General features: G+C 44.1%; 1 protein-coding gene and 1 non-coding gene across 3 annotated transcripts in view; both read left to right on the forward strand.

The window, feature by feature from the left end:
- Nucleotides 1-14,113, forward strand: part of tmem131l (transmembrane 131 like) — a 177,923-nt gene that overhangs the window by 52,654 nt on the left and 111,156 nt on the right. The gene's annotated exons all lie outside the window — the stretch shown is intronic.
- On the forward strand, nt 2,353-2,425 carry trnam-cau. Its single transcript has one exon. It is a non-coding gene; the product is annotated as a tRNA-Met (tRNA).

Here is a 14,113-nt window from a genome sequence, read left to right on the forward strand (position 1 = left end):
CTACCTCAACTGCACCTTTCCATACTAGTGACATAGAAAAATAGTTACTTTACTAAAATAATGGCCATAATTCACAATCAGACCATCGTGTAATTGGTGTGTCTGCCTCTGACTTAACAGGCAGTCAGATATTATCTAAGAGACACAGACAAATTGCTTTAAGTGATAGGTGACTGAAGAGAATAGTTATACATATCCCGTTTCTGTTCTATTAGAATTCATACTGAAGATCATTTTCAAAAGATGGTGCTGGCTACCTTTTTCAGCAATGCCCCAAGCCCCAAAATCCAGTTTTCTGGTAAAGCCTGACACTCGGGAAAGATGAATACTTCAGAAACATGACTGATTCAATGTCTATCTCGAATCTGCAAAACTAGTTAGCAGTCTTTGACTCCTTGTAAAAAATCAGGATGAGTACACTATGCCATCTGCTTTGCAGAAGGAAGAGGTTTGGAAATTTTAGGAAACTGTTTTTGTTCTCAGACAGCAATGACCAGAAAATTGCTGGAATAGGCTTTTCTCCTGAATGACATTGATGTCACTCTCAATATTCAGGCCAGTGACTTACTCCTCGTTTCCTCACAGTAAGAGAATTTACAAGCTACATTTGTAAAATAACCCCAGATGGTACATAAGGTATATTCCCATCTGTAAAATCCATTTTCCAGTAGGTTTTTACTGCTTGGTCTGGGAGACCAGTGACTGGGCTTCTTGGCAGCAATAGTTCATAGGTTTTCAGATAGGAAAACTTAGTTTAATAGGAGAGCCATGCTAGTTTGCAAGTTTTCTGGTTGGAAAAACTTGCTTTAACAGGAAGACCTCGTGAAGATTGCTGTCTCCCTCCTACCTGCAATTTGGTAACTGATCCGAGTTGTGAAGTCCCAGGTTTCAACCTTCCATGGAAAACCTGGACAGCCCTCAATCACTTGAGGATGGGCCAGGGAAGATGTGGCCACTTGCTCCACAAGTGGAACATGAGGAACAGCTGAAATTCTAACTGTGACTATCCAGCTCAGACCATCGCCCATATATTGAACTTCTGCTCTGAGAGACCCATTCCTGGTGAATTGACTGTTATTAGCTATTACGAGCTTGCAAAGAAACACCACCCAGACACAAACCTGGATGATCCAGAGGCCAAGGAGAAATTTTTCCAGGTGGCAGAAGCTTATGAGGTGCTGAGTAATGAAGTGAAGAGGAAATTGTATGACGCATACAGGACAGCAGGGTTTGACGCAGGAGGGTGAAGGAGCCAGCAATACAGGCAGTCAGGCCCTTCAGTGGATCCATAGGAGCTCTTCAAATGCATCTTTGGGAAGCTTACCAGCTCTGGATTCAGTGATTTTAACATTAACCTCGACATCGAACTGTAACTGTTGCCTCAGCTGTACAAATAAAACCTGTAAAATAATTGTTTCTGTTTTAGATCAAATGATGAGACTGCTGATCACTTACTTCAGTGATAATTCAAATGAAGTTTGCATTCAAGTCTTTATGCAGAAAAATAGACTTAGAAATTATTCTTTATGGAAAGTCAAACATTTTCAGACAGAATGACCCTGGACTTTGTGTTTGAGATTTAGAAGAGTAACAAGACAAGGGTGCTCCTATGTTTGGTACCTTGACATCCTTTGGTTGTAAACTACCTTGAGGCTTCCAATGAATTACTTTTGAAGTAACTTATGTAGGTGAATGTGGCAGTCTATTGATGAATAATCAAGTTTTAACTGATATTGGCTGGGACACATGTTCCTCATTGATGGCTTCTGCGGGACCTTTAACATACACCTGAACCAGGGCTTGGCCTAAATAGCCAAGTGGTTATGGTACTGGGTTTGTAACCCCAAGATCAAGAGTTCAAATCTCACAATGGCAAACTGTGAAACATGTAACTTCATCTGAAACAGATGGAAACAGGTTTGTACTCGAAAGAGTATCAAGAGTTCAAATCTCACAATGGTGGCTTGGCTTAAATAGCCAAGTGGTTATGGCACTGGGTTTGTAACCCCAAGATCAAGAGTTCAAATCTCACAATGGCAAACTATGGAACAATGTGACTTCATCTGAAACAGATGGAAACAGGTTTGTACTCGAAAGAGTATCAAGAGTTCAAATCTCACAATGGCAAACTATGAAACAATGTAACTTCATCTGAAACAGATGGAAACAGGTTTACTCAAAAGAGTATCAAGAGTTCAAATCTCACAATGGCAAACTATGAAACAATGTAACTTTATACCCTGTTACGAGTGGGATGGGAGGAGTGCACCGTTGGTCTAGTCCCACTGCTCCACAGTTCGCGGCATTAGTTTAAATGTTCATTTCACTCAACAAAATGGCCAATTATTTTGTACCTTCTTAGCACAGTAGGCAGTGCGTCAGTCTCATAATCTGAAGGTCCTGAATTCAATCCTCAGAGAGGGCAAGGTGCTTTATGCATTGTTTAGGCTTGGCCTATAATAGCCAAGTGGTTATGGTACTGGGATTGTAACCCCAAGATCAAGAGTTCAAATCACCCAATGGCAAACTATGAAACAATGTAACTTCATCTGAAACAGATGGAAACGAGTTTGTACTCGAAAGAGTTACAAAGGGAATCAAGTTATTTAAAAGATTATCAAGAGTTCAAATCTCACAATGGCAAACCATGAAACAATGTAACTTCATCTGAATAGGAACAGATGGAAACGGGTTTGTACTCGAAAGAATTACACCTGAACCAGGGCTTGGCCTAAATAGCCAAGTGGTTATGGTACTGGGCTTATAACCCCAAGATCAAGAGTTCAAATCTCACAATGGCAAAACTATGAAACAATGTAACTTCATCTGAAATGACAGATGGAAATGTGTTTGTACTCAAAAGAGTTACTACGAATGTGTTGTTTATTCTACTTTGGCTTGGCCTAAATAGCCAAGTGGTTATGGTACTGGGTTTGTAACCCCAAGATCAAGAGTTCAAATCTCACACTGGCAAAACTATGAAACAATGTAACTTCATCTGAATAGCAACAGATGGAAACGTGTTTGTACTCGAAAGAGTTACATCTTAGGCTTGGTCTAAATAGCCAAGTGGTTATGGTACTGGGTTTGTAACCCCAAGATCAAGAGTTCAAATCTCACAATGGTAAACTATGAAACAATGTAACTTCATCTGAAACAGATGGAAATGGGTTTGTACTCGAAAGAGTTACAACTGCTCACCTGGCTGTAACAATTGGCCAAACAGAAAACGTAGTAGGTCTAGGTATAGAGACCTTTAAAAATCAGTATGGATAAGGCTCAGGAATTTTCCATTGTTCACTCGAAAGAGTTACACCTGAACCAGGGCTTGGCCTAAATAGCCAAGTGGTTATGGTACTGGGTTTGTAACCCCAAGATCAAGAGTTCAAATCTCACAATGGCAAACTATGAAATAATGTAACTTCATCTGAATAGGAACAGATGGAAACATGTTTGTACTCGAAAGAGAACTGCTGTTCCCGTCACATTCTGAAATCCACACTCAGTGCCATGTGCCGCCATATGAACACACTCGACCTCTCCCTCCAGCAGCACCGCCGTACCCTTTTTCAAAGCTGCGCGTGCCCCCAGTTTCATTTTATCCTTCGGCTCATCCGACGCCTCAACAAGAAACTTTTTCTCTTTCTCTCAAGTGCTAAGGAACGCAAGCTCCAACAACTCATCGACACCAACACCCATCTAGGACCCTCCACCCCTGCCTGTCCCTCCGTCCCCACCCTTTCTTCCAATCCCAACCCCAGCCGTGTATTCACTATACCCCCTGACCTTCCCCTCTCCGATGCTGAACGTTCAGTGCTCAGCAAAGGACTTAGTTTCATACCCTTACGCCCTCACCTCAATGAATTTCGGGCTCGGCATGATACTGAACTCTTCTTCCGCCGTCTTCGTCTCCGGGCTCACTTCTTTGGGCAGGAGTCCTCTCCCAGTTCAATGGATCCTTTTACCCATCTCCAATATTCTCCCTCCACCTGGACCCCTCCCTCTGGATTCTTACCTTCTCTCGATCTTTTCATTGAGAACTGTCGGCGTGACATTAGTCGTCTCAATTTCTCTGCTCCTCTCACCCATTCTAACCTGTCTCTCTCTGAACTTACTGCACTCCATTCTCTCAGGTCCAACCCTGACATTGTCATCAAACCCGCTGACAAGGGTGGTGCTGTTGTTGTCTGGCGCACTGACCTCTACCTCGCGGAGGCTGAGCGTCAACTCGCAGACTCCTACCTCTCCCTGGACCATGACCCCACCACTGAACATCAGGCCATTGTTTCCAGGACTGTCACTGACCTCATCTCCTCTGGGGATCTCCCTCCCACAGCTTCCAACCTGATAGTCGCCCAACCTCGGACGGCCCGCTTCTATCTCCTACCCAAAATCCACAAACAGAACTGCCCCGGTAGACCGATCGTCTCAGCTTGCTCCTGCCCCACAGAACTCATTTCTCGTTATCTTGACTCTCTTCTCTCTCCCCTTGTCCAGTCCCTTCCCACCTACATCCGTGATTCCTCTGACACCTTAAGTCACATCAACAATTTCCAGTTCCCTGGCCCCAACCGCTTCCTCTTCACCATGGACGTCCAATCCCTCTACACCTCCATCCCCCAGCAGGATGGTCTGAGGGCCCTTAGCTTCTTCCTCGAACAGAGGCCCGAACAATCCCCATCCACCACTACTCTCCTCCGTCTGGCTGAACTTGTTCTCACGCTGAACAATTTCTCCTTCAACTCCTCTCACTTCCTCCAAATAAAAGGTGTGGCTATGGGTACCCACATGGGCCCCAGCTATGCCTGTCTCTTTATGGGGTATGTGGAACATTCCTTGTTGCAGTCCTACTCCGGCCCCCTTCCACAACTCTTTCTCCGGTACATCGACGATTACTTCGGTGCCGCTTCATGCTCTCGTCGGGACTTGGAAAAATTTATTAATTTTGCTTCCAATCTCCACCCCTCCATCATTTTCACGTGGTCCATCTCTGACACTTCCCTTCCCTTCCTTGACCTCTCTGTCTCAATCTCTGGTGATAGACTGTCCACCAATATCCATTACAAACCCACCGACTCCCACAGCTATCTCGACTACAGCTCCTCACACCCCGCTTCCTGTAAGGACTCCATCCCATTCTCTCAGTTCCTTCACCTCCGTTGCATCTGTTCCGATGACGCTACATTCAAAAACAGTTCCTCTGACATGTCCTCCTTCTTCCTTAACCGAGGTTTTCCACCCATGTTCGTTGACAGGGCCCTCAACCGTGTCTGGCCCATGTGCCGTGCATCCGCCCTCATGCCTTCTCCTCCCTCCCAGAAACATGATAGGGTCCCCCTTGTCCTCAATTATCACCCCACCAGCCTCCGCATTCAAAGGATCATCCTCCGCCATTTCCGCCAACTCCAGCATGATGCCACCACCAAACACATCTTCCCTTCACCCCCCTTATCGGCATTCCGTAGGGATCGCTCCCTCCGGGACACCCTGGTCCACTCCTCCATCACCCCCTACTCCTCAACCCCCTCCTATGGCACCACCCCATGCCCACGCAAAAGATGCAACACCTGCCCCTTCACTTCCTCTCTCCTCACCGTCCAAGGACCCAAACACTCCTTTCAAGTGAAGCAGCTTTTCACTTGCATTTCCCCAACTTAGTCTACTGCATTCGTTGCTCCCAATGTGGTCTCCTCTACATTGGAGAGACCAAACGTAAACTGGGCGACCGCTTTGCAGAACACCAGCGGTCTGTCCGCAAGAATGACCCAAACCTCCCTGTCGCTTGCCATTTCAACACTCCACCCTGCTCTCTTGCCCACATGTCTGTCCTTGGCTTGCTGCATTGTTCCAGTGAAGCCCAACGCAAACTGGAGGAACAACACCTCATCTTCCAACTAGGGACGTTACAGCCTTCCGGACTGAATATTGAATTCAACAACTTTAGGTCGTAAGCTCCCTCCCCCATCCCCACCCCCTTTCTGTTTCCCCCTTCCTTTTTTTTCCAATAAATTATAAAGATTTTCCTGTTCCCACCTATTTCCATTATATAAAAAAAAATAAAAAACCCCACTAGAGCTATACCTTGAGTGCCCTACCATCCATTCTTAATTAGCACATTCGTTTAGATAATATCACCAACTTTAACTTTAACACCTATGTGTTCTATTGTACTATTGTCGTTGACATCTTTTGATGATCTGCTTCTATCACTGCTTGTTTGTCCCTACGCACCCCCCCCCTCCACCTCTTTGTCTCTCTATCTCTCCGCCCCCCACACACACACCTTAAACCAGCTTATATTTCAACTCTTTCTTGGACTCGAACTCAAGTTCTGTCGAAGGGTCATGAGGACTCGAAACGTCAATTCTTTTCTTCTCCGCCAATGCTGCCAGACCTGCTGAGTTTTTCCAGGTAATTCTGTTTTTGAAGTGGTTATGGTACTGGGTTTGTAACCCCAAGATCAAGAGTTCAAATCTCACAATGGCAAACTATGAAACAATGTAACTTCATCTGAATAGGAACAGATGGAAACGTGTTTGTACTCGAGCTAAGTGGTAATGGCACTGGGTTTGTAACCCCAAGATCAAGAGTTCAAATCTCACAATGGCAAACTATGAAACAATGTAACTTCATCTGAAACAGATGGAAATGGGTTTGTACTCGAAAGAGTTACAACTGCTCACCTGGCTGTAACAATTGGCCAAACAGAAAACGTAGTAGGTCTAGGTATAGAGACCTTTAAAAATCAATATGGATAAGGCTCAGGAATTTTCCATTGTTCACTCGAAAGAGTTACACTTGAACCAGGGCTTGGCCTAAATAGCCAAGTGGTTATGGTACTGGGTTTGTAACCCCAAGATCAAGAGTTCAAATCTCACAATGGCCCTTTAATCACATTTTGATTTAAAGTTTGTAAGTTTCCTTTAAACTTTGTTCTTGGTTTTACAGCTGACCTGAATTAGGGGCTGTGCCTGATTTATCCCAATTTTGTTGATTTGGTTTTCATTTAAAAGATTATCAAGAGTTCAAATCTCACAATGGCAAACTATGAAACAATGTAAATTCATCTGAAAAAACAGATGGAAACGTGTTTGTACTCGAAAGAGTTACAACTGAACCAGGGAGACAGAGCCTCAGATTAGTTTGTCATCCAAGAGGTGACATCTCCTGCATTGTAGCACTCCCTTAGTACTGACTGAAGTGTCAGTCTAAATTGTGTTAAATAAAAATCTATTAACTCATAAGTGAGAGTGCTGACATGAGCCTAGAAATTTTGCTCTTGGAGCACAAATTTGACAACCCAGAACAGAGGCAAAGGAAATTATGGTGAAATCCATTTCTCTTGCCCACAAGAACGGGAGATGAAAGACCACAGGTACCACTTCCTCTGTCATTGCTTCTGTCTTGGCTACTCCTGTAAAAACTACCAGTTATGCCTTCTATAATCCAATAGTAATTACAACTTCATGAAGTAAGGATAGTTGCTGCACAGAACTGTGTGTGGGCCTCACAACATGATATTCAAATGAAAATCAATCCCAGAGAAGGCAGGTTTAAATATTGCAGGGTCTCTGGGGCAAATGCCCTTTCAGCATTGGTATTGCCATGGGCACCTGCCTCAAATATTTAAGTAACCCTGCCCTCAGGATTTGCGGTGGGATCAGGCAAGGCCAAACTGGCAATTTGCAAGTTCAGCTCTGCTCTCCTTTACTTCTGTTGGCACAGCAGTGCTACTGGAATCTCTAGGCTGTCTTGTTCAAACACAAATCACCCATATCACGTTATCAATATGCACCTGAGATCTTGCTGATAAAACATAGAAAATAGGAGTAAGCCATTCGGCCCTTCGAGCCTGCTCTGTCATTCACTTTGATCATGGCTGATCATCCAACTCAATAGCCTGCTCCCGCTTTCTACCCATATCTTTTCATCCCTTTCGCCCCAAGAGCTATATCTAATTCCTTCTTGAAACATCAATCTGCATAAGTTGCTTGATCAACATGTTGGTCTTAACATTTAAAAGGGAGAGGATATTGAGCTGGATCCACCTTGTTACTTTGTCGTTAGTATTTCAGTTACCCTTATCCTGCTGAATAAAGAAAGTTCACACTATTAGCATGTCACATGAGTAGTAAACAGTAATTCCCAAACCAGGACAGCTTACCTTTCCTGGATAATTAGCGACTTTCTCCACAATTCAGATGATATATTGTGCTTCAGTCATTCACTCAAACAGCTGGTGCTCCTGTGACTGACAACTAGAAAGCGCAAGTCCCAATGCACAGGTGCTGACCATCTAGTTAAGTGGTTGAAGCAGGATCGTGGTTGCATTGATGTGTTTGACTTAAGACAAAATTTGTCTTGGTGTATGAAAATGAGGCACTGGATGGAGTCTTAATCAGATGATGGGAATCCATTAAATAGAGTAAAAGCAGAACACTGTGGATGTTGGAGATCTGAAATAAAAACAGAAAATGTTGGAAAAACGCAGCAGGTCTGACAGCATCTGTGGCAAGAGAAACCAAGTCAATGATTTGAGTAAAATATGACTTTTCGGACCTCCTATTTAAGTAGAGGATTGTTTTTGTACTTCATACCCATCTTTTACACTGGTTACAACATTGAAAGAATTATGATATCTTAGTGCCATCTCTTTCAAGTCCCTTGAATGCCATACAAATTTTAGTCCAATGATGGTGGCATATTTTCAGGGATAGAAAATTAATGCATTTCATATACACAGATTTTCAGAAAGCATTTGACCCAATTCCCATTCACTTATCACTCCTGTGCTAGTAACCTGTATTGCCTTCCGGTCAAGCAACATCTTGATTTTAAAATCCTCATCCTTGTTTTCAAATCCATCCATGGCTGTGCCCCTCCCTGTATTTGTAATCTCCTCCAGCCCTATAACCCTCCCAAGATATCTGTGCTCATTTAATTCTAGCCTTTTGAGCATCGATCACTTCACCATTGGTGGCTGTGCTTTCAGTTGCTTCAGCCCTGAACTCTGGAATTCCCTTTTTACACCCCTCTATCCTGGTTTCCTCCTTTTAGGACCTTCCTTAAAACCTACCTCCTAGTACAAGCCTTTGGTCATCTGACCTAATATCTCCTTATGTGGCTCAGTGTCATAGGAACACAGGATATAGGAGCAGGAGTAAGCCTTTAAGCCCTTCAAGCACGCTCCACCATTCAATAAGATCATGGCTGATCTGGTTGTGTCTCAACTCCTCTTTGTTGTATGCCCTCATACCCCTCAACTCTCTTGTCTATCAAAAATCTGTCTAACTCTGCCTTGAATAAATTCAATGACCCAACCTCCAGTGCTTTCTGGGGAAGGGAATTCAACATGCTAATGACCCTTTGAGAGAAAAAAATTCTCCTAATATCCGTCTTAAATGGTAGACCTCTCTCTTAAACTGTGCCCCCCCCCCCCCCCCCCCCCCCCCCCCCACCCCCGGTTCTCGTCTCTCCCACAAATGGAAACATCCTCCTGGTATCTACCCTATCAAATCCCCTCAGGATCTTATGTGTTTCAATAAGATCACCTCTCATTCTTCTAAATTCCAATGGGTATAGGTGCAACTTGTGCAACCTTTCTTCAAAAGATAAGCTCCTCAACCCGGGAATGAGTCAAACGAACCTTCTCTGAACTGCTTCTAACATAATTTCCTTTTCAAATAAGGAGACCAAAACTACATAGATTTCCAGATGTGGTCTCACCAAGGCCCTGTACAGTTTCAGTAAAACTTCCCTACTTTTATATTCCATTCCCTTTGCAATAAATGCCAACATTCCATTTGCCTTCCTAATCACTTGCTGTACCTGCATTCTAACTTTTGGCTGTTCATGTACCAGGATACCCAGATCCCTCTGTACCACCAAGTTCTGCAGTCTCTCTCCATTTAAATAATATGCTGCTTTACATTCTTCCCACCAAAGTGGACAAATTCACATTTTCGCGCATTATAGCCCATCTCCCAAATTTTTTTCCACTTATTTAACCGGACTATATTCCTTTGCAGTCCCTCTACCTCCTCTTGTCAACTTACTTTCCCACCTATCTTGGTGTCATTGGCAAATTTAGCTATCATGCACTCAGTCCCTTCATCCAAGTTATTGATGTAGATTGTAAATAGTTGAGGCCCCAGCCCTGTGGCACTCCACTTATCACAACTTGCCAACCTGAAGAAGACCCATATATCCCTACTCCCTGTTTCCTGTTAGCCAACCAATCCTTTACCCATGCTAATGTTACCCCCCCACGCTATTGGCGGAATTTTACACCCGGTGCAGGCGCACAACCAAGTGTAAAATGAAGTGCGAAGACATCGGGTGTACGTCCCGATGTCATCGCTCGATATTTCATTCGGCGGGCACGCGCCAGAGATGGTAAGGTTAAGTCACATTGGGGACATGTTTCATTAAGGTTGAGGCAGCTCCGTGCCTCAGGGAGATTGAAGCACTCTTTTGTACGCATGTGCTAACTGCGCACTGGGCCTCGCTGTCCCTTCTCTCTCCTCCCGCCACCGCCCGCACAGGCAGCACTCAGCACTGCCACTTGCGATCCATGCAAGGTGGACCTTAGTTGGCCCACCCATGTGAAATTGCGGAGCAGAGCCGATCACAGTTGGCAGTTAGCTGCCTGACCACTCCCATCGAGCACCCCAGCCAAGGGCAAAATCCTGTCCTATGTGATCTTATTTTGTGGCACCTTATCAATGTCTTCTGAAAGTCAAAGTACATCACATCTATATCCACTTTGCTTGTTACTTCTTCAAAAACTCTAATAAAATTAATTAAACATGATTTCCCTTTCACAAACTCATGTTGACTCTGGTCAATTTATGATTTTCTAAAGTCCAACTATGACCTCCTTAATAATGAATTCTAGCAATTTCACTTTGACAGATGTTAGGCTAACTGACCTATGGTTTCCTGCTTTCTGCCTCCTCCCTTTCTAGAATAAAGGTGGTACATTAGCTATTTTCCAATCCACTGAGACCCTTTTAGAATCTAAGGAATTTTGGAAGATTATAACCAATGCATCTATTATCTCTGCAGCCACTTCTTTTATAAACCTAGGAAACAGGCCATCTGGATTTTTTATTCATTCATGTGGGTATCGTTGGCTAGGCCAGCAGTTATTGCTCATCCCTAATTGCCTTTGCGAAGGTAGTGGTGAGCTGCCTTCTTGAACTCCTGCAGTCCATATGGTACAGGTACACCCACCGTGCTGTTAGGAAGGGAGTTCCAGGATTTTGACCCAGCAACAGTGAAGGAACGGCGATATATTCTCGAGTCAGGATGGTGTGTGGCTTGGATGGAAACTTCCATGGGTGTTCCTGTGCATTTGCTGTCCTTTTCCTTCTAGATCAGTGGTGGGCAATCTGTGGCCCCCAGGCTTCATGCGGCCCGTCATAGTTCTGAGTGCAGCTCGTGGGACATTTTGCTGATTGTTGCCCTCGTGCAGTATTGCCAGTTTCGGCAGGTTTCTGTCCGCGTAGTTTTTTTCCGAATGGTATTACTAAAGTGATATGCAAACAAAGCAAGGCCATGTGAAGTGGTTTGTGTCTTTATTTATTCACAGGATGTGGGCTTCACTGGCTGGTCCAGAATTTATTGCCCATCCCTAGAAGCCCTTCAGAAGGTGGTGGTAAGCTGCCTTCTTGAACCGCTACAGCCCATGTGGTGTAGGTACACCCCAGTGCTGTTAGGGAGGGAGTTCCAGGATTTTGACCCCGTTATTTTGCTTAATTTGTAACAAGGTAACATTTGGCGTGTATTCAATATATTTAATCTTATTCATGGGTTCATGGATAGTACACATGCCTGATTTCAATCTTGTGATCCACTGTGATGAAAGAGGGCCACTCCTGCGGCCCACTCACCTGCCTAGGTTGCCCATCGCTATTCTAGATGGTAGTTGTTTTGGGTTTGGCAGGTGCTGTCAAAGTAGCCTTGGTAAGTTTCTGCAGTGCATCTTATAGATGATACACACTGCTGCCACTGTGCCTCAGTGGTGGAGGGAGTGAATGTTTGTAGAATGTGGTGCCAATCAATTGGGCTGGATGATGTCAAGCTTCTTGTGTTGTTGGAACTGAACTCATTCAGGCAAGTGGAGAGTATTACATCACACCCTTGACTTGTGCCTTGTATATGGTGGACAGGCTTTTGGGGAGTCAAGGGTGAATTAATCGCCACAGGATTCCTAGCATCTGACCTGCTCTTGTAGCCACAGTATTTATATGGCTAGTCCAGTTCAGTTTCTGGTCAATGGTAACCCCCAGGATAGTGACGGTAAGGCCAGTGAACATCATGGGCTGATGGTTAGATTCTCTCTTGTTGGAGATGGTCATTACCTGGCACTTGTGTGGCGCGAATGTTACTTGCCACTTGTCAGCTCAAGCCTGGATATTGTCCAGGCCTTGCTGCATTTGGGCATGGACTGCTTCCATATCTGAGGAGTCATGAACGGTGCTGAACATTGTGCAATCATCAGCGAACATTCCCATTTCTAACCTTATGATGGAAGGAAGGTCATTGATGAAGTAGCTGAAGTTAGTTCAGGCTAGGCCACTACCCTCAGGAACTTTTGCAGTGATGTCCTGGAACTGAAATGATTGATCTCCCACAACCACATCCACCTTCCTTTGTGTTATGTATGACTTCAGCAAGCAAGGAGTTTTCCCCCGATTCCTATTGACTCCAGTTTTATTAGGACTCCTTGATGGCATACTTGGTCAAATGCTGCCTTGATGTCAAGGGCAGTCACTCTCACCTCACCTCTGGAGTTCAGCTCTTTTGTCCATGTTTGAATTAAGGCTGTAATGCGGTCAGGAGCTGAGTGATCCTGGCGGAACCTGAACTGACTGTCAGTGAGCAGGTTATTGCTAAGCAAGTGCCACTTGTTAGCACTGTCAATGCCCCCTTCCTTCGCTTTACTGATGATGGAGAGTACACTGATGGGGTGGTAATTGGCTGGGTTGGATTTGTCCTTTTTATGTACAGGACATGTCTCAGCAATTTTCCATATTGCCGGGTAGATGTCAGTGTTGTAGCTCTACTGGAACAACTTGGCCAGGGATGTGGCTAGTTCTGGAGCACAAGCTTTCAGGACTATTGGTGGAATATTATCAGGGCCCATATCCTTTGCGGCACCCAGTGTTTCAGCTGTTTCTTGTTATCATGTGGAATGAATCAAATTGGCTGAAGACTGGCGTCTGTCATGCTGGAGTCCTCTGGAAGAGGCCAAGATGGATCATCCAGGCTCAGCACTTCTGGCTGACAGTTGCAAGTGCTTCAGCCTTTTGCACTGGTGTGCTGGGCTTCCCTATCACTGAGGATGGAGATATTTGTGGAGTCTTCTCCAATGAGTTGTTTAATTGTCCACTACCATTCACGACTGGATGTGGCAAGATTGCAGAGCTTAGATCTGATGCGTTGATTGTGGGATTGCTTAGCTCTGTCTATTGCATGCTGCTTGTACTGTTTGGCATGTGAGTAGTCCTGAATTGTAGTCTTTGGATCTAATAGGTTTCCCAGCACCTTTTCCCCAATGATGGTGTTTTCAGTTCCTCCCTTCCATTCATCTCTTGATTTTCAAGTACCTTTGAAAGTTTTCCAAGTCTTCTACAGTGAAGACAGGCACAAAACGCCTGTTCGATGCCCTTGCCAATTTCTTGTTTTCAATTCTCAGTTCCCTTAACACTCTTTAGAGCATCAGCCCTAATTTTAGTTACTATTTTCTTATTTAAGTAGTTGTAGAAACTCTTACTATCTGGTTTTATATTCCTAGTTAGCTATCTTTCATACTGTTCTTTCTCCCTCCTTGTTAGTATTTTAGTCATTCTTTGCTGGTTCTTAAAATTTGACCAATTTTTTGACCTACCATTAATCTTTGGAGATTTGTACAGTGTTTCTTTTAGTTTGATACTCTTCTTAACTTCCTTATTCAGCCATGGATGATGCATCCTTCTCAAAGAGTCTTTCTTTCTCACTGGGATAAATCTTTGCCAAGAGTTTTTAAATATCTCCTTAAAAGTCTTCCACTGTATCTCTACTGTCCTGCTTTTCAACCTAGTTTCCCAATTCACTTTTGCTAGATCTG

This window comes from Carcharodon carcharias, chromosome 1 (assembly GCF_017639515.1).
Source record: "Carcharodon carcharias isolate sCarCar2 chromosome 1, sCarCar2.pri, whole genome shotgun sequence".
Classification (NCBI taxonomy): domain Eukaryota; kingdom Metazoa; phylum Chordata; class Chondrichthyes; order Lamniformes; family Lamnidae; genus Carcharodon; species Carcharodon carcharias.